This window comes from Amia ocellicauda, unplaced genomic scaffold (assembly GCF_036373705.1).
Source record: "Amia ocellicauda isolate fAmiCal2 unplaced genomic scaffold, fAmiCal2.hap1 HAP1_SCAFFOLD_97, whole genome shotgun sequence".
Classification (NCBI taxonomy): domain Eukaryota; kingdom Metazoa; phylum Chordata; class Actinopteri; order Amiiformes; family Amiidae; genus Amia; species Amia ocellicauda.
The window spans coordinates 61,396-81,408 of NW_027103022.1; the positions used below are offsets into that span (position 1 = coordinate 61,396).

The 20,013-nt window shown below is 43.4% G+C and overlaps 6 non-coding genes and 8 pseudogenes across 6 annotated transcripts; 9 read left to right on the forward strand and 5 right to left on the reverse strand.

Annotated features, from left to right (window-relative positions):
• The first annotated feature begins 2,358 nt into the window (after positions 1-2,358).
• On the forward strand, positions 2,359-2,477 carry LOC136746214 (uncharacterized; annotated as a pseudogene).
• Positions 2,478-2,693: 216 nt separating this feature from the next.
• LOC136746220 (uncharacterized) lies at positions 2,694-2,812 on the forward strand (annotated as a pseudogene).
• A 209-nt stretch (positions 2,813-3,021) lies between these two features.
• LOC136746230 (uncharacterized) lies at positions 3,022-3,140 on the forward strand (annotated as a pseudogene).
• Positions 3,141-3,350: 210 nt separating this feature from the next.
• LOC136746211 (uncharacterized) lies at positions 3,351-3,469 on the forward strand (annotated as a pseudogene).
• Positions 3,470-3,678: 209 nt separating this feature from the next.
• On the forward strand, positions 3,679-3,797 carry LOC136746218 (uncharacterized; annotated as a pseudogene).
• Positions 3,798-4,012: 215 nt separating this feature from the next.
• On the forward strand, positions 4,013-4,131 carry LOC136746210 (uncharacterized; annotated as a pseudogene).
• Positions 4,132-4,349: 218 nt separating this feature from the next.
• Positions 4,350-4,468, forward strand: LOC136746222 (uncharacterized; annotated as a pseudogene).
• Positions 4,469-4,677: 209 nt separating this feature from the next.
• On the forward strand, positions 4,678-4,796 carry LOC136746216 (uncharacterized; annotated as a pseudogene).
• Positions 4,797-5,775: 979 nt separating this feature from the next.
• On the forward strand, positions 5,776-5,882 carry LOC136746224 (U6 spliceosomal RNA). The gene has a single exon (XR_010816336.1). It is a non-coding gene; the product is annotated as a U6 spliceosomal RNA (small nuclear RNA).
• Positions 5,883-7,276: 1,394 nt separating this feature from the next.
• Positions 7,277-7,349, reverse strand: trnak-uuu (transfer RNA lysine (anticodon UUU)). The gene has a single exon. It is a non-coding gene; the product is annotated as a tRNA-Lys (tRNA).
• A 235-nt stretch (positions 7,350-7,584) lies between these two features.
• trnay-gua (transfer RNA tyrosine (anticodon GUA)) lies at positions 7,585-7,673 on the reverse strand. The gene is given in 2 exon segments: positions 7,585-7,620; positions 7,637-7,673. It is a non-coding gene; the product is annotated as a tRNA-Tyr (tRNA).
• A 3,378-nt stretch (positions 7,674-11,051) lies between these two features.
• Positions 11,052-11,140, reverse strand: trnay-gua (transfer RNA tyrosine (anticodon GUA)). The gene is given in 2 exon segments: positions 11,052-11,087; positions 11,104-11,140. It is a non-coding gene; the product is annotated as a tRNA-Tyr (tRNA).
• Positions 11,141-14,392: 3,252 nt separating this feature from the next.
• Positions 14,393-14,465, reverse strand: trnak-uuu (transfer RNA lysine (anticodon UUU)). Its single transcript has one exon. It is a non-coding gene; the product is annotated as a tRNA-Lys (tRNA).
• Positions 14,466-14,684: 219 nt separating this feature from the next.
• On the reverse strand, positions 14,685-14,773 carry trnay-gua (transfer RNA tyrosine (anticodon GUA)). The gene is given in 2 exon segments: positions 14,685-14,720; positions 14,737-14,773. It is a non-coding gene; the product is annotated as a tRNA-Tyr (tRNA).
• Positions 14,774-20,013: the final 5,240 nt, after the last annotated feature.

Here is a 20,013-nt window from a genome sequence, read left to right on the forward strand (position 1 = left end):
TAAATGCCACGGCCCATTGTTTCTGACCATGTCCATCCCTTTATGACCACCATGTACCCGTCCTCTGATGGCTACTTCCAGCAGGATAATGCACCATGTCACAAAGGTCGAATCATTTCAAATTGGTTTCTTGAACATGACAATGAGTTCACTGTACTAAACTGGCAACCACAGTCACCAGATCTCAACCCAATAGAGCATCTTTGGGATGTGGTGTGTAGCGTTATGTTGGGTGTATTTGGATAAGAGTATTTGGGCTCTGAGCTGAAGCACGGATCTAAAGAAGACCTCTCCCCCCCAAAGTTATCAGATTTCCTTAGCTCATCAGCTTGGAACTGGTTTGCATCAAAGTGACAGTTTTGGGGAGGATGGCACCGAGAAGAGGCCAAATAGTTTGTTATTCTGCTATGAGATGTCTGGAGAAAGGGGCCTGTTGGTGATAAAAACTCTTTGAAGTGGATGAGAGCTGAAATCCCGACATAGAGCTACGAACCCAGGCCAACCGGCATTTCCAAAAGATGGCATGGATTGACATCAGTCATAAATCAAGCCCCCCTCCAATAGGACACTGGGGGCTGAAACCGAAATCCAATCTCAAGAACTCAGGAACCAATCACCTATTGATCTGACAGACTATAAAGGACAAACACGGCCTTTCTTTCTCTCTCTCTCTCACCTGAACCAGTAACTCGCTGCCACAGCATAACCTGTAGCTCTGTTGCCAGAACCGGAACCAGAAACCAACCAAGTCTTTGCCGGCAACAGAAGAGTTAAACTGGGAGAAGGAGATTGAGCCGTACGAAGAATTCTTTTAAAGGACTTTATTAAATAAAGAACTTTACAGACTGCACTGCCCGCCTGTGCCCACCTGATCAGTGGAGTTTTACAGCTGGACAATTGACTAAGTCGACTGAATACGAAAGTGTCAGTCATTTAAATAGCTATTTGAGTCTTAAGAAACTTGACCCTTGGAACAAACAGGGCCCTGCTTTCCTCAAAGACTTCATCTTCAAGTAACTACGGTGGAACCCCAGCTTACAAAGAAGATTTTGTGCACAACCTTGGAGCCTTCAAACCAGTGGAAAATCTGTTTGGAAACGACTCTACTTTCGCGAAACCCCAACTTCCAGGTGCATCGACTGAGTGGAAGTTCTTGGACAATGCCGAACCGGACTGCCTTTGTTCCAACCACACGGAACTCGTGCCGTGTGCTGTTATCTGAGCCGGAAGCCAGAGAGGCCTATCTGCGACGAAGTTCACATAAGTTTAACAGTTTGGAGTTCATGATTCATGACATTTGAGAAATCAATTAGAAATGTTAATCTGTGATTCATAACTCTAGAATGTGTAATATCATTTAGTTTTCTTAAATATAAATGTGTGTTGCATTAAACTGTTTTGTTGATAATTTTAGAAATAAAATCTGTCAACGCCGAGAAATATCTTCTCATTCCTGTTTTACTGTTTATTCTGAAATTGACACAAGTTAATAGACATTAGATTAGTGGTGGCCCTGCCTATCCTTAATCATTGAATAATAATCAGTTAAGGGAAATTGTGGTAACAAGTAATGATAGGATCTTTCTTGGCACCTAAACGTAAATGAGACTGATATATATATATATATATATATATATATATATATATATATATATATATATATATATATAATGAGAAGTTACCTGACATAAATACTAACCTGCGTAGTTATTTAATGTGTGACTAATAATACTAACGAGAGACTCACCTTCGTCTTACTAACCGGTATTGTAGTCAATGTGTTTATAACCTTTTTTGTTTAACGATTTGTGTGTTATCATATGCGATCCCATGGTCTTTGATTTGGTCACGGAAGTGATTTGTCTTTGATTTGTTGATCTAGAGTTGAATTTTAATTAGTTTTTCCCTTTTGTATAATTAGTGTAGTGCTACATTTAGTCTTTGTTTTGAATAAATTTGACAATTTATATCTTTGGAAATGGTGTCTGCGTCAAATTATTACAGAAATTGAGTTCTACAAGATTCCAGGATTCGTGATAAGGTGATACTATAAATACACTTCTATAATTGAAATTTATAAGTGTACCTTACGCTACATAATTGGTGCCCCGTGAGAGGAATCTTAGACTGAAAAGAACTAAGTTCTGTAATAGTTATTGGAGAGCTTTGTCCAGAAATCCAGATTCCAAAGGTTAGTAACAAGAAAACTTTTGTAGGCACGATACACTGTTTGTACTCTAGGGGACGCTCTAGAATTGCCCACGTGGTATGTGTATTTTTCTTTTTTTTTTTTTTTTTGCTGGAAGTTCTGTCAATACCCTCCAGCCTTTAAGAGACATCATGCAGCCAGGCCTCTTGGCTTGCGGCCACACCGTTCTGAACGCGCCCGATTTCATCAGATCTCGGAAGCTAAATGGAGCAGCGCCTGATCAGTACTTGGATGGGAGACCTCCTGGAAATACCAGGTACTGCAAGCTTTTTACGTCTCCTGGGTAACTTCATCGTAGATCTTAATACTCTCTTTCTGTCTGGAGGAGATATAATTGATGAAATGTACACGTACCCGGCTACTTTCAACACCCTTTGCTGCACTGATATTTTTTCCTCCATTTTTCTTTTTCTTTTTTCTTTTTTCTGGAAGTTCCGTCAATATCCGCCAGCCTTTAAGAGACATCATGCAACCAGGCCTCTCGGCTTGCGGACACACAGTCCTGAACGCGCCCGATCTCGTCAGATCTCGGAAACTAAACGGGGCAGGACCTGGTCAGTACTTGGATGGGAGATCTCCAGGAAATACCAGGTGCTGCCAGCTTTTTACGTCTCCTGGGGAACTTCATCGTAGCTCTTAATACTCTCTTTCTGTCTGGAGAAGATATAATTGAAGAATTGTACACGTACCCGGCTACTTTCAACACCCTTTGCTGCACTGGTATTTTTCCCTCTATTTTTCTTTTTTTTTTTGCTGGAAGTTCCGTCAATACCCGCCAGCCTTTAAGAGACATCATGCAGCCAGGCATCTTGGCTTGCGGCCACACCATCCTGAACGCGACCGATCTCGTCAGATCTCGGAAGCTAAACGGGGCAGGACCTGGTCAGTACTTGAATGTGAGACCTCCTGGAAATACCTGGTGCTGCAAGCTTTTACGTCTCCTGGGTAACTTCATCGTAGCTCTTAATACTCTCTTTCTGTCTGAAGGAGATATAATTGAAGTATTATTCACATACCCGGCTTCTTTCAACACCCTTTGCTGCACTGGTATTTTTCCCTTCATTTTTCTTTTTTTTTTTTTGTTGGAAGTTCCATCAATACCCGCCAGCCTTTAAGAGATATCATGCAGCCAGCCCTCTTGGCTTGCGTCCACACCGTCCTGAACGCGCCCGATCTCGACAGATCTCGGAAGCTAAACGGGGCAGGGCCTGGTCAGTACTTTGATGGGTGATCTCCTGGAAATACCAGGTGCTGCCAGCTTTTTACGTCTCCTGGGAAACTTCATCGTAGCTCTTAATACTCTCTTTCTGTCTGGAGAAGATATAATTGAAGAATTGTACACGTACCCGGCTACTTTCAACACCCTTTGCTGCACTGGTATTTTTCCCTCTATTTTTCTTTTTTTTTTTGCTGGAAGTTCCGTCAATACCCGCCAGCCTTTAAGAGACATCATGCAGCCAGGCCTCTTTGCTTGCGGCCACACTGTCCTGAACGCGCCCAATCTTGTGAGATCTTGGAAGCAAATCGTGGCAGGGCCTGGTCAGTATTTGGATGGGTGACCTCCTGGAAATACCAGGTACTGCAAACTTTTTACGTCTCCTGGGTTACTTCATCGTAGTTCTTAATTCTCTCTTTCTGTCAGGAGGAGATATAATTGAAGAATTGTACACGTACCCGGCTACTGTCAACACCCTTTGCTGCACTGATATTTTTCCCTCCATTTTTCATTTTTTTTTTTTTTTTGCTGGAAGTTACGTCAATACCCGCCAGCCATTAAGAGACATCATGCAGCCTGGCCTCTTGGCTTGCGGCCTCACCGTCCTGAACACGCCCGATCTCATCAGATCTCGGAAGCTAAACGGGGCAGGGCCTGATCAGTACTTGCATGGGAGACCTCCTGGAAATACCAGGTACTGCAAGCTTTTTACGTCTCCTGGGTAACTTCATTGTAGCTCTTAATTCTCTCTTTCTGTCTGGAGGAGATATAATTGAAGAATTGTACACGTACCCGGCTTCTTTCAACACCCTTTGCTGCACTGATATTTTTCCATCCATTTTTCTTTTTTTTTTTTTTTTTTTTGCTGGAAGTTCCGTCAATACCCGCCAGCCTTTAAGAGACATCATGCAGCCAGGCGTCTCGGCTTGCGGCCTCACCGTCCTGAACGCTACCGATCTTGTCAGATCTCGGAAGCTAAACGGGGCAGGGCCTGGTCAGTACTTGGATGGGTGACCTCCTGGAAATACCAGGTGCTGCAAGCTTTTTATGTCTCCTGGGTAACTTCATTGTAGCTCTTAATTCTCTCTTTCTGTCTGGAGGAGATATAATTGAAGAAATGTACACGTACCCGGCTACTTTCAACACCCTTTGCTGAACTGATATTTTTCCCTCCATTTTTCTTTTTTTATTTGCTGGAAGTTCCGTCAACACCCGTCTGCCTTAAAGAGACATCATGCAGCCAGGCCTCTCGGCTTGCGGCTACACCGTCCTGGACGCACCCCGTCTCGTCAGATCTCGGAACTTAAACGGGTCAGGGCCTGGTCAGTACTTGGATGGGAGACCTCCTGGAAATACCAGGTGCTGCAAGCTTTTTACGTCACTTGGGTAACTTCATCGTAGCTCTTAATACTCTCTTTCTGTCTGGAGGAGATATAATTGAAGAATTTTACACGTACCCCGCTACTTACAACACCCTTTGCTGCACTGATATTGTTCCCTCCATTTTTTTTTTTTTTTTTTTTTTTTTTGCTGGAAGTTCCGTCAATACCCACCAGCCTTTAAGCGACATCATGCAGCCAGGCCTCTCTGCTTTTGGCCACACCATCCTGAACGCGCCCGATCTCGTCAGATCTCGGAAGCTAAACGGGGCAGGCGACCGATTGTCATTTCTCACTACTTCTTTCTTAGCAGACGCCCTCTTCCTGTGCGACTTGCCAAGGCACAAGAGATTTTTATAATGGTGCAATTCAGAATCAAATTACCCACCAAGGCTTAGTACCAATGACGTGTTCAAGACGTTACACAGGTGCAGTGGAGAAATCTACAGGTCACGCACGTCCTGCAGCCCACATTGTGAGCTAATCATTGCAGACCAGGTATGGAGTCATCGTTAATGGCTCAGGGGAGGGGGGCTGTAAGGGAACATCAAGATACGATACGATACGATACGATACACCTCACCTCACCAGCGCAGCCCCGGCCGCTCCGCCTGGCGGCTGGCAGGGGGGAAGCATCTCTGCCCACTACTTTGGCGTATCGGGGATTGTAGTGGATTTCTGCTCCGTTTTCCAATGACACTTGGGATTACGGTTGATTGATTACCTCTCCGGATTTGCACATTCCCCCAGCATGCCTCTGCCCGGCATGGGGATGGGGTGAAGTGTCCCTGTCTGCCATGGTGGTACGGACGTTTGGTGAAAGAGAGGCGCTAGAGTCTCTCCAGGGAAGGCCCCCGGCCTCACCGCCAACGAGCAGGGAGTGGGACAGGCTTCCCGGCCCCAAACAGCGAGTCGCCTCGCTCCCCCGGCCCACCTGGGTACAAAGGCGGGTGCTCTCTAACCCAGCCCTTGTGTTCGCGACGGCAATACGTATAATAAAACTGGAACGATACAGAGAAGATTTGCATGGCCCCTGTGCAAGGATGACACGCAAATTCGTGAAGCGTTCCATATCTTGGTCAGTTTCTCGGTAGCGCGCCGGTTCCCATTGTCCTTGCGGGCATCTGGTGCTTGCGTCGCGGGCGGTTTCTCACACCGTGGGTATCTCTCCCTCTCGCGCCCGTGCTCGGTGGTGTCGAGTCCTCTCGCACTCCTGCGTCACAGCGGATCTCTCGACCCCGTTCGGCGCAAGCGAATTTTCCCTCCGTTTTTGTTCTTTCCACTGCTAGCGCTGCCTCTGTGAAGGCGGATGGTGCTTGTGAGAAGTCAACAGCGTGTCCACCGAAAAGGGTGTCTGACTCCTGGTTTTGGATCCGGAAGGGTTGATAACAGACCGAAACGGTTACAATATGATACTGCTTAGATTAATTGTGAATATGTATTGTGATCGTGCTCGGCTCAGGTGTGCGTTCAGTCCGCACACAAAACATTTCGGTCGCGAAACGTCTAATCAAATCGAATAAAATGGCGGGGATAGCATGTTTGATCCGTGTGCTATTGTTTTTCAACAATTGTAATGCCCTTTGTAACGTTTAACCACTTCGTTACATACAGCTTGTTATAGGATATTTTGAACTGAACCTATTTTGCTGTGAATTTATATTTACTGCGAATAGTTTATTGTGGCTGGTCTTGGTCTGTCTGCACTAAATAAATGATTTGTATCAAGGGATTATTTAGTTTGTCTGTGTACTTTTTTACCTAACCACTAAAGGCCACTCCTTGCACTTCACACATTTGCCCTTTTAATTACTCCCTTACTGACATACATTAACATGCAATGTGCGTGTGATAATAGTTTTAGCAGCCTGTTGCCATTCAGCTGAGACAATAACTAGTAAATCCTTTTATTTATTTTTTCATGTTGGTGCGCCGCGAAGGTTTTTGGTCTCAGCAAAGTGTGCCGTGGCATTACAACGCTTGGGAACCACTGGCTTGGCTTGTTGGGCATCCAGGTATGCACTGAGATTACGATCGGCACGATGATTGTCGTTCTCAGGAGAATTGTGTTTCTTTGCTGATCACGTTCTCTGTCGCTTTTTACACAGTTCTTACAAGTGGCACATTGGGGATGAGGAGCAGAGCATGCTGACACGCATAGCTGTGGACTTCTGCATGGCATGGGGCCACAGGTCATTCCAAGTATTTCAAGACGACTGCAAATGTGTGGACACGTTGTGTTGGCCCAACCCTCACAGATTGTGCCAAGTCAAGTAGAGATGCATGTTGTGCTGTTCTAAAGTGACACGTCGTCAACGGCAAAAACACCTCTCAGAGTTCCTGGCTTGACTTGCCTCTGGAAGACAACAGGCTGGATATTTGCCGAAAGAAGCAAAGAGGACTAGACACCTCGCCTAGACGCAACAGCAGATTTCATTGTCATTTTACCATCATGGCCCTCGGTCAACAAGGCACCCAAACAGGGACTTGAACCCTGGACCCTCGGATTAAAAGTCTGATGCTCTACCGGCTGAACTACCCGGGCTTCAGTGAGGTGCTTCACAATGTGTTGGCTTCATGATATTTCCAGACCGCTTTCTGGACGGTTTAGAAAACTGGGCTCAGGGTGAAAAGGGTCACATGCATATGAGATGTGTGGGCAATGCGAGTTCTCCACAACAAATCCGAATTTCCGGGGTTTTTTCCTTGTCCTCATGCAATTCCAATGGCTTGACATTTGGGAGCTCGTCCAAAACCGATGTCAAACCATAATCACGCCTTTCTTCGAGCCGGAATTGAACCAGCGACCTAAGGAAGCCCGCTGCCTGAAACCTACAGTCCTCCACTCTACCAACTGAGCTATCAAAGGGAAGCTTCTCACCGTCTTCCTCTGGAAGTCTCTGTGGCCGTGCAAAGCCAAGAAGCACCGTGGCTTGGCTCAGTGGTTTTCAACCCGTGTACCGTGAGTACTACCCAATTGTGTCGTGAGATTTTTATCCCCTGAAAAATATTATGTCATTTTGTTTGGTCAACTTCATAAATCTTGTATCAAATCAAACTTATTCAAATGTGTGAAAATATTACATTTATACATCACCTGTAGAAAGCGTTTCATAACTGAAATGTTGTGTTTGCCGGACTGAACGCACACCTACACTGAGTTGCAGTGCTATCAGTTGTATCGTAAGGTACACTTATAAATTTCAATTTAAGAAGTGAATTTATAGTATCACCTTATCACGAATCCTGGAATCTTGTAGAACTCAATTTCTGTAATAATTGGACACAGACACCAATTCCAAAGATATAAATTGTTAAATTTATTCAAAACCAAAGACTAAATGTAGCACTACACTAATTATACAAAAGGGAAAAGCTAATTAAAATTCAACTCTAGATCAACAAATCAAAGACAAATCACTTCCGTGACCAAATCAAAGACCATGGGATCGCATATGATTACACACAAATCGTTAAACAAAAAAGGTTATAAACACATTAACTACAATACCGGTTAGTAAGACGAAGGTGAGTCTCTCGTTAGTATTGTTAGTCAGACATTAAATAACTACGCAGGTTAGTATTTATGTCAGGTAACTTCTCGTGATATATATATCAGTCTCATTTACGTTTAGGTGCCGAGAAAGATCCTATCATTACTTGTTACCACAATTTCCCTTAACTGATTATTATTCAATGATCAAGGATAGGCAGGGCCACCAATAATCTAACGTCTATTGACTTGTGTCAATTTCAGACTAAACAGTTAAACAGGAATGAGAAGATATTTCTCGGGGTTGACAGATTTTATTTCTAAAATTATCAACAAAACAGTTTAATGCAACACACATTTATATTTAAGAAAACTAAATGATATTACACATTCAAGAGTTATGAATCACAGAATAACATTTCTAATTGATTTCTCAAATGTCATGAATCATGAACTCCAAACTGTTAAACTTATCTGAACTTCGTCGCAGAGAGGCCTCTCTGTCTTCGGGCTCAGATCACAGCACACGGCACATGGTCCGTGTGGTTTGGAACAAAGGCAGTGCGGTTCGGCTTTGTCCAAGAACTTCCACTCAGTCGATGCACCTGGAAGTTGGGGTTTCGCGAAATTAGAGTCTTTTCCAAACAGATTTTCCACTGGTTTGAAGGCTCCAAGGTTGTGCACAAAATCTTCTTTGTAAGCAGGGTTCCACCGTAGTTACTTGAAGACAAAGTCTTTGAGGAAAGCAGGGCCCTGTTCGTTCCAAGGGTCAAGTTTCTTAAGACTCAAATAGCTATTTAAATGACTGAACACTTTCATATACATTCGACTTACTCAATTGTCCAGCTGTAAAACTCCACTGATCAGGTGGGCACAGGCGGGCATGCGCAGTCTGTAAAGTTCTTTATTTAATAAAGTCCTTTAAAAGAATTCTTCGTACGGCTCAATCTCCTTCTCCCAGTTTAACTCTTCTGTTGCTGGCAAAGACTTGGTTGGTTTCTGGTTCCGGTTCGGGCAACAGAGCTACAGGTTGAGCTGTGGCAGCGAGTTACTGGTTCAGGTGAGAGAGAAAGAGAGAGAGAGAGAGAGAGAGAGAGAGACTGTGCACTGTTCCTTATAGTCTGTCAGATCAATAGGTGATTGGTTCTTGAGTTCTTGAGATTGGATTTCGGTTTCAGCCCCCAGTGTCCTAATGGAGGGGGGCTTGATTTATGACTGATGTCAATCCATGCCATCTTTTGGAAATGCCGGTTGGCCCGGGTTCGTAGCTCTATGTCGGGATTTCGGCTCTCGTCCACTTCAAAGAGTTTTTATCACCTACAGGCCCCTTTCTCCAGACATCTCATAGCAGGATTCAACCTATTTGGCCTCTTCTCGGTGCCATCCTCCCCAAAACTGTCACTTTGTCTCATTTGGCTTTGGTTTCCCCCCTCTGTGTTGAATAATCGGGCTCTAAATAGCCCCGGCGTTTCTCCTGCAGTTCTTCGTTCTTTCCACTGCTAGCGCTGCCTTTGTGAAGGCAGATGGTGCTTGTGAGAAGTCAACAGCGTGTCCACCGAAAAGGGTGTCTGACTCCTGGTTTTGGATCCGGAAGGGTTGATAACAGACCGAAACGGTTACAATATGATACTGCTTAGATTAACTGTGGATATGTATTGTGATCGTGCTCGGCTCAGGTGTGCATTCAGTCTGCACACAAAACATTTCGGTCGCGAAACGTCTAATCAAATCGAATAAAACGGCGGGGATAGCATGTTTGATCCGTGTGCTATTGTTTTTCAACAATTGTAATGCCCTTTGTAACGTTTAACCACTTCGTTTAATACAGCTTGTTATAGGATATTGTGAACTGAACCTATTTTGCTGTGAATTTATATTTACTGCGAATAGTTTATTGTGGCTGGTCTTGGTCTGTCTGCACTAAATAAATGATTTGTATCAAGGGATTATTTAGTTTGTCTGTGTACTATTTTACCTAACCACTAAGGGCCACTCCTTGCACTTCACACATTTGCCCTTTTAATTACTCCCTTACTGACATACTTTAACATGCAATGTGCATGTGATAATAGTTTTAGCAGCCTGTTGCCATTCAGGTGAGACAATACCTAGTAAATCCTTTTTTTTTTTTTTCATGTTGGTGCGCCGCGAAGGTTTTTGGTCTCAGCAAAGTGTGCCGTGGCATTACAACGCTTGGGAACCACTGGCTTGGCTTGTTGGGCATCCAGGTATGCACTGAGATTACGATCGGCACGATGATTGTCGTTCTCAGGAGAATTGTGTTTCTTTGCTGATCACGTTCTCTGTCGCTTTTTACACAGTTCTTACAAGTGGCACATTGGGGATGAGGAGCAGAGCATGCTGACACGCATAGCTGTGGACTTCTGCATGGCATGGGGCCACAGGTCATTCCAAGTATTTCAAGACGCCTGCAAATGTGTGGACACGTTGTGTTGGCCCAACCCTCACAGATTGTGCCAAGTCAAGTAGAGATGCATGTTGTGCTGTTCTAAAGTGACACGTCGTCAACGGCAAAAACATCTCTAAGAGTTCCTGGCTTGACTTGCCTCTGGAAGACAACACTTGCCCAGGCTGGATATTGAAAAGGGTCACATGCATATGAGATGTTTGGCCAATGCGAGTTTTCCACAGCAAATCCGAATTTCCGGTGTTTTCTCCTTGTCCTCATGCAATTCCAATGGCTTGACATTTGGGAGCTCGTCAAAAAACCGATGTCAAACCATAATCACGCCTTCCTTCGAGCAGGAATTGAACCAGCGACCTAAGGATGCCCGCTGCCTGAAACCTACAGTCCTCCACTCTACCAACTGAGCTATCAAAGGGAAGCTTCTCACTGTCTTCCCCTGGCAGTCTCAGTGGCCGTGCAACGCCAAGAAGCACCGTGGCTTGGCTCAGTGGTTTTCAACCCGTGTGCCGTGAGGACTACCCAATTGTGTCGTGAGATTTTTATCCCCTGAAAAATATTATGTCATTTTGTTTGGTCAACTTCATAAATCTTGTATCAAATCAAACTTATTCAAATGTGTGAAAATATTACATTTATACATCACCTGTAGAAAGCGTTTCATAACTGAAATGTTGTGTTTGCCGGACTGAACGCACACCTACACTGAGTTGCAGTGCTATCAGTTGTATCGTAAGGTACACTTATAAATTTCAATTTAAGAAGTGAATTTATAGTATCACCTTATCACGAATCCTGGAATCTTGTAGAACTCAATTTCTGTGATAATTGGACACAGACACCAATTCCAAAGATATAAATTGTTAAATTTATTCAAAAACAAAGACTAAATGTAGCACTACACTAATTATACAAAAGGGAAAAGCTAATTAAAATTCAACTCTAGATCAACAAATCAAAGACAAATCACTTCCGTGACCAAATCAAAGACCATGGGATCGCATATGATAACACACAAATCGTTAAACAAAAAAGGTTATAAACACATTAACTACAATACCGGTTAGTAAGACGAAGGTGAGTCTCTCGTTAGTATTGTTAGTCAGACATTAAATAACTACGCAGGTTAGTATTTATGTCAGGTAACTTCTCGTTATATATATATCAGTCTCATTTACGTTTAGGTGCCGAGAAAGATCCTATCGTTACTTGTTACCACAATTTCCCTTAACTGATTATTATTCAATGATCAAGGATAGGCAGGGCCACCAATAATCTAACGTCTATTGACTTGTGTCAATTTCAGACTAAACAGTTAAACAGGAATGAGAAGATATTTCTCGGGGTTGACAGATTTTATTTCTAAAATTATCAACAAAACAGTTTAATGCAACACACATTTATATTTAAGAAAACTAAATGATATTACACATTCTAGAGTTTTGAATCACAGAATAACATTTCTAATTGATTTCTCAAATGTCATGAATCATGAACTCCAAACTGTTAAACTTATCTGAACTTCGTCGCAGAGAGGCCTCTCTGTCTTCGGGCTCAGATCACAGCACACGGCACATGGTCCGTGTGGTTTGGAACAAAGGCAGTGCGGTTCGGCTTTGTCCGAGAACTTCCACTCAGTCGATGCACCTGGAAATTGGGGTTTCGCGAAATTAGAGTCTTTTCCAAACAGATTTTCCACTGGTTTGAAGGCTCCAAGGTTGTGCACAAAATCTTCTTTGTAAGCAGGGTTCCACCGTACTTACTTGAAGACAAAGTCTTTGAGGAAAGCAGGGCCCTGTTCGTTCCAAGGGTCAAGTTTCTTAAGACTCAAATAGCTATTTAAATGACTGAACACTTTCATATACATTCGACTTACTCAATTGTCCAGCTGTAAAACTCCACTGATCAGGTGGGCACAGGCGGGCATGCGCAGTCTGTAAAGTTCTTTATTTAGTAAAGTCCTTTAAAAGAATTCTTCGTACGGCTCAATCTCCTTCTCCCAGTTTAACTCTTCTGTTGCCGGCAAAGACTTGGTTGGTTTCTGGTTCCGGTTCGGGCAACAGAGCTACAGGTTGAGCTGTGGCAGCGAGTTACTGGTTCAGGTGAGAGAGAAAAAGAGAGAGAGAGAGAGCGAGAGAGAGAGACTGTGCACTGTTCCTTATAGTCTGTCAGATCAATAGGTGATTGGTTCTTGAGTTCTTGAGATTGGATTTCGGTTTCAGCCCCCAGTGTCCTAATGGAGGGGGGCTTGATTTATGACTGATGTCAATCCATGCCATCTTTTGGAAATGCCGGTTGGCCCGGGTTCGTAGCTCTATGTCGGGATTTCGGCTCTCGTCCACTTCAAAGAGTTTTTATCACCTACAGGCCCCTTTCTCCAGACATCTCATAGCAGGATTCAACCTATTTGGCCTCTTCTCGGTGCCATCCTCCCCAAAACTGTCACTTTGATGCAAACCAGTTCCAAGCTGATGAGCAAAGGAAATCTGATAACTTTGGGGGTGGAGAGGTCTTCTTTAGATCAGTGCTTCAGCTCAGAGCCCGAATGCTCTTATCAAAATACACCCAACATAATGCTACACAGTGGAACTGCAAGGCAATTGATTAAAGGGACATGTGGTGAATTCCTTTTTATCTTTATACTGTTGTTGGATGTCTCCTGTTCCTCTAAGTCTCATTTGGCCTTGGTTTTCCCCCTCTGTGTTGAATAATCGGGCTCTAAATAGCCCCGGCGTTTCTCCTGCAGTTCTTCGTTCTTTCCACTGCTAGCGCTGCCTTTGTGCAGCTTGTTATAGGATATTGTGAACTGAACCTATTTTGCTGTGAATTTATATTTACTGCGAATAGTTTATTGTGGCTGGTCTTGGTCTGTCTGCACTAAATAAATGATTTGTATCAAGGGATTATTTAGTTTGTCTGTGTACTTTTTTACCTAACCACTAAGGGCCACTCCTTGCACTTCACACATTTGCCCTTTTAATTACTCCCTTACTGACATACTTTAACATGCAATGTGCGTGTGATAATAGTTTTAGCAGCCTGTTGCCATTCAGGTGAGACAATACCTAGTAAATCCTTTTTTTTTTTTTTCATGTTGGTGCGCCGCGAAGGTTTTTGGTCTCAGCAAAGTGTGCCGTGGCATTACAACGCTTGGGAACCACTGGCTTGGCTTGTTGGGCATCCAGGTATGCACTGAGATTACGATCGGCACGATGATTGTCGTTCTCAGGAGAATTGTGTTTCTTTGCTGATCACGTTCTCTGTCGCTTTTTACACAGTTCTTACAAGTGGCACATTGGGGATGAGGAGCAGAGCATGCTGACACGCATAGCTGTGGACTTCTGCATGGCATGGGGCCACAGGTCATTCCAAGTATTTCAAGACGCCTGCAAATGTGTGGACACGTTGTGTTGGCCCAACCCTCACAGATTGTGCCAAGTCAAGTAGAGATGCATGTTGTGCTGTTCTAAAGTGACACGTCGTCAACGGCAAAAACATCTCTCAGAGTTCCTGGCTTGACTTGCCTCTGGAAGACAACACTTGCCCAGGCTGGATATTTGCCGAAAGAAGCAAAGAGGACTAGACACCTTGCCTAGACGCAACTGCATATTTCATTGTCACCTGGAAGGCCATCCAGGCTTTTCACCATCATGGCCCTCGGTCAACAAGGCGCCCGAACAGAGACTCGAACCCTGGACCCTCAGATTAAAAGTCTGATGCTCTACCGGCTGAGCTACCCGGGCTTCAGTGAAGTGCTTCATGATTGTTCCAGACCGCTTTCTGGCCGGTTTAGAAAACTGGGCTCAGGGTGAAAAGGGTCACATGCATATGAGATGTTTGGGCAATGCTTGTTCTCCACAGCAAATCCAAATTTCCGGTGTTTTCTCCTTGTCCTCATGCAATTCCAATGGCTTGACATTTGGGAGCTCGTCCAAAACCGATGTCAAACCATAATCACGCCTTCCTTCGAGCCTGAATTGAACCAGCGACCTAAGGATGCCCGCTGCCTGAAACCTACAGTCCTCCGCTATACCAACTGAGCTATCGAAGGGAAGCTTCTCACCGTCTTCCCCTGGCAGTCTCAGTGGCCGTGCAAAGCCAAGAAGCACCGTGGCTTGGCTCAGTGGTTTTCAACCCGTGTGCCGTGAGGACTACCCAATTGTGTCGTGAGATTTTTATCCCCTGAAAAATATTATGTCATTTTGTTTGGTCAACTTCATAAATCTTGTATCAAATCAAACTTATTCAAATGTGTGAAAATATTACATTTATACATCACCTGTAGAAAGCGTTTCATAACTGAAATGTTGTGTTTGCCGGACTGAACGCACACCTACACTGAGTTGCAGTGCTATCAGTTGTATCGTAAGGTACACTTATAAATTTCAATTTAAGAAGTGAATTTATAGTATCACCTTATCACGAATCCTGGAATCTTGTAGAACTCAATTTCTGTAATAATTGGACACAGACACCAATTCCAAAGATATAAATTGTTAAATTTATTCAAAACCAAAGACTAAATGTAGCACTACACTAATTATACAAAAGGGAAAAGCTAATTAAAATTCAACTCTAGATCAACAAATCAAAGACAAATCACTTCCGTGACCAAATCAAAGACCATGGGATCGCATATGATAACACACAAATCGTTAAACAAAAAAGGTTATAAACACATTAACTACAATACCGGTTAGTAAGACGAAGGTGAGTCTCTCGTTAGTATTGTTAGTCAGACATTAAATAACTACGCAGGTTAGTATTTATGTCAGGTAACTTCTCGTTATATATATATCAGTCTCATTTACGTTTAGGTGCCGAGAAAGATCCTATCATTACTTGTTACCACAATTTCCCTTAACTGATTATTATTCAATGATCAAGGATAGGCAGGGCCACCAATAATCTAACGTCTATTGACTTGTGTCAATTTCAGACTAAACAGTTAAACAGGAATGAGAAGATATTTCTCGGGGTTGACAGATTTTATTTCTAAAATTATCAACAAAACAGTTTAATGCAACACACATTTATATTTAAGAAAACTAAATGATATTACACATTCTAGAGTTTTGAATCACAGAATAACATTTCTAATTGATTTCTCAAATGTCATGAATCATGAACTCCAAACTGTTAAACTTATCTGAACTTCGTCGCAGAGAGGCCTCTCTGTCTTCGGGCTCAGATCACAGCACACGGCACATGGTCCGTGTGGTTTGGAACAAAGGCAGTGCGGTTCGGCTTTGTCCAAGAACTTCCACTCAGTCGATGCACCTGGAAATTGGGGTTTCGCGAAATTAGAGTCTTTTCCAAACAGATTTTCCACTGGTTTGAAGGCTCCAAGGTTGTGCACAAAATCTTCTTTGTAAGCAGGGTTCCACCGTAGTTACTTGAAGACAAAGTCTTTGAGGAAAGCAGGGCCCTGTTCGTTCCAAGGGTCAAGTTTCTTAAGACTCAAATAGCTATTTAAATGACTGAACACTTTCATATACATTCGACTTACTCAATTGTCCAGCTGTAAAACTCCACTGATCAGGTGGGCACAGGCGGGCATGCGCAGTCTGTAAAGTTCTTTATTTAATAAAGTCCTTTAATAGAATTCTTCGTACGGCTCAATCTCCTTCTCCCAGTTTAACTCTTCTGTTGCCGGCAAAGACTTGGTTGGTTTCTGGTTCCGGTTCGGGCAACAGAGCTACAGGTTGAGCTGTGGCAGCGAGTTACTGGTTCAGGTGAGAGAGAAATAGAGCGAGAGAGAGAGAGAGAGAGAGAGAGAGAGAGAGAGACTGTGCACTGTTCCTTATAGTCTGTCAGATCAATAGGTGATTGGTTCTTGAGTTCTTGAGATTGGATTTCGGTTTCAGCCCCCAGTGTCCTAATGGAGGGGGGCTTGATTTATGACTGATGTCAATCCATGCCATCTTTTGGAAATGCCGGTTGGCCCGGGTTCGTAGCTCTATGTCGGGATTTCGGCTCTCGTCCACTTCAAAGAGTTTTTATCACCTACAGGCCCCTTTCTCCAGACATCTCATAGCAGGATTCAACCTATTTGGCCTCTTCTCGGTGCCATCCTCCCCAAAACTGTCACTTTGATGCAAACCAGTTCCAAGCTGATGAGCAAAGGAAATCTGATAACTTTGGGGGTGGAGAGGTCTTCTTTAGATCAGTGCTTCAGCTCAGAGCCCGAATGCTCTTATCAAAATAAACCCAACATAACGCTACACAGTGGAACTGCAAGGCAATTGATTAAAGGGACATGTGGTGAATTCCTTTTTATCTTTATACTGTTGTTGGATGTCTCCTGTTCCTCTAAGTCTCATTTGGCCTTGGTTTTCCCCCTCTGTGTTGAATAATCGGGCTCTAAATAGCCCCGGCGTTTCTCCTGCAGTTCTTCGTTCTTTCCACTGCTAGCGCTGCCTTTGTGCAGCTTGTTATAGGATATTGTGAACTGAACCTATTTTGCTGTGAATTTATATTTACTGCGAATAGTTTATTGTGGCTGGTCTTGGTCTGTCTGCACTAAATAAATGATTTGTATCAAGGGATTATTTAGTTTGTCTGTGTACTTTTTTACCTAACCACTAAGGTCCACTCCTTGCACTTCACACATTTGCCCTTTTAATTACTCCCTTACTGACATACTTTAACATGCAATGTGCGTGTGATAATAGTTTTAGCAGCCTGTTGCCATTCAGGTGAGACAATACCTAGTAAATCCTTTTTTTTTTTTTTCATGTTGGTGCGCCGCGAAGGTTTTTGGTCTCAGCAAAGTGTGCCGTGGCATTACAACGCTTGGGAACCACTGGCTTGGCTTGTTGGGCATCCAGGTATGCACTGAGATTACGATCGGCACGATGATTGTCGTTCTCAGGAGAATTGTGTTTCTTTGCTGATCACGTTCTCTGTCGCTTTTTACACAGTTCTTACAAGTGGCACATTGGGGATGAAGAGCAGAGCATGCTGACACGCATAGCTGTGGACTTCTGCATGGCATGGGGCCACAGGTCATTCCAAGTATTTCAAGACGCCTGCAAATGTGTGGACACGTTGTGTTGGCCCAACCCTCACAGATTGTGCCAAGTCAAGTAGAGATGCATGTTGTGCTGTTCTAAAGTGACACGTCGTCAACAGCAAAAACATCTCTCAGAGTTCCTGGCTTGACTTGCCTCTGGAAGACAACACTTGCCCAGGCTGGATATTTGCCGAAAGAAGCAAAGAGGACTAGACACCTTGCCTAGACACAACTGCATATTTCATTGTCACCTGGAAGGCCATCCAGGCTTTTCACCATCATGGCCCTCGGTCAACAAGGCGCCCAAACAGGGACTCGAACCCTGGACCCTCAGATTAAAAGTCTGATGCTCTAACACACAAATCGTTAAACAAAAAAGGTTATAAACACATTAACTACAATACCGGTTAGTAAGACGAAGGTGAGTCTCTCGTTAGTATTGTTAGTCAGACATTAAATAACTACGCAGGTTAGTATTTATGTCAGGTAACTTCTCGTTATATATATATCAGTCTCATTTACGTTTAGGTGCCGAGAAAGATCCTATCGTTACTTGTTACCACAATTTCCCTTAACTGATTATTATTCAATGATCATGGATAGGCAGGGACACCAATTATCTAACGTCTATTGACTTGTGTCAATTTCAGACTAAACAGTTAAACAGGAATGAGAAGATATTTCTCGGGGTTGACAGATTTTATTTCTAAAATTATCAACAAAACAGTTTAATGCAACACACATTTATATTTAAGAAAACTAAATGATATTACACATTCTAGAGTTATGAATCACAGAATAACATTTCTAATTGATTTCTCAAATGTCATGAATCATGAACTCCAAACTGTTAAACTTATCTGAACTTCGTCGCAGAGAGGCCTCTCTGTCTTCGGGCTCAGATCACAGCACACGGCACATGGTCCGTGTGGTTTGGAACAAAGGCAGTGCGGTTCGGCTTTGTCCAAGAACTTCCACTCAGTCGATGCAGCTGGAAGTTGGGGTTTCGCGAAATTAGAGTCTTTTCCAAACAGATTTTCCACTGGTTTGAAGGCTCCAAGGTTGTGCACAAAATCTTCTTTGTAAGCAGGGTTCCACCGTAGTTACTTGAAGACAAAGTCTTTGAGGAAAGCAGGGCCCTGTTCGTTCCAAGGGTCAAGTTTCTTAAGACTCAAATAGCTATTTAAATGACTGAACACTTTCATATACATTCGACTTACTCAATTGTCCAGCTGTAAAACTCCACTGATCAGGTGGGCACAGGCGGGCATGCGCAGTCTGTAAAGTTCTTTATTTAATAAAGTCCTTTAAAAGAATTCTTCGTACGGCTCAATCTCCTTCTCCCAGTTTAACTCTTCTGTTGCCGGCAAAGACTTGGTTGGTTTCTGGTTCCGGTTCGGGCAACAGAGCTACTGGTTGAACTGTGGCAGCGAGTTACTGGTTCAGGTGAGAGAGAAAGAGAGAGAGAGAGAAAGAGAGAGAGAGAGAGAGAGAGAGACTGTGCACTGTTCCTTATAGTCTGTCAGATCAATAGGTGATTGGTTCTTGAGTTCTTGAGATTGGATTTCGGTTTCAGCCCCCAGTGTCCTAATGGAGGGGGGCTTGATTTATGACTGATGTCAATCCATGCCATCTTTTGGAAATGCCGGTTGGCCCGGGTTCGTAGCTCTATGTCGGGATTTCGGCTCTCGTCCACTTCAAAGAGTTTTTATCACCTACAGGCCCCTTTCTCCAGACATCTCATAGCAGGATTCAACCTATTTGGCCTCTTCTCGGTGCCATCCTCCCCAAAACTGTCACTTTGATGCAAACCAGTTCCAAGCTGATGAGCAAAGGAAATCTGATAACTTTGGGGGTGGAGAGGTCTTCTTTAGATCAGTGCTTCAGCTCAGAGCCCAAATGCTCTTATCAAAATACACCCAACATAATGCTACACAGTGGAACTGCAAGGCAATTGATTAAAGGGACATGTGGTGAATTCCTTTTTATCTTTATACTGTTGTTGGATGTCTCCTGTTCCTCTAAGTCTCATTTGGCCTTGGTTTTCCCCCTCTGTGTTGAATAATCGGGCTCTAAATAGCCCCGGCGTTTCTCCTGCAGTTCTTCTTTCTTTCCACTGCTAGCGCTGCCTTTGTGCAGCTTGTTATAGGATATTGTGAACTGAACCTATTTTGCTGTGAATTTATATTTACTGCGAATAGTTTATTGTGGCTGGTCTTGGTCTGTCTGCACTAAATAAATGATATGTATCAAGGGATTATTTAGTTTGTCTGTGT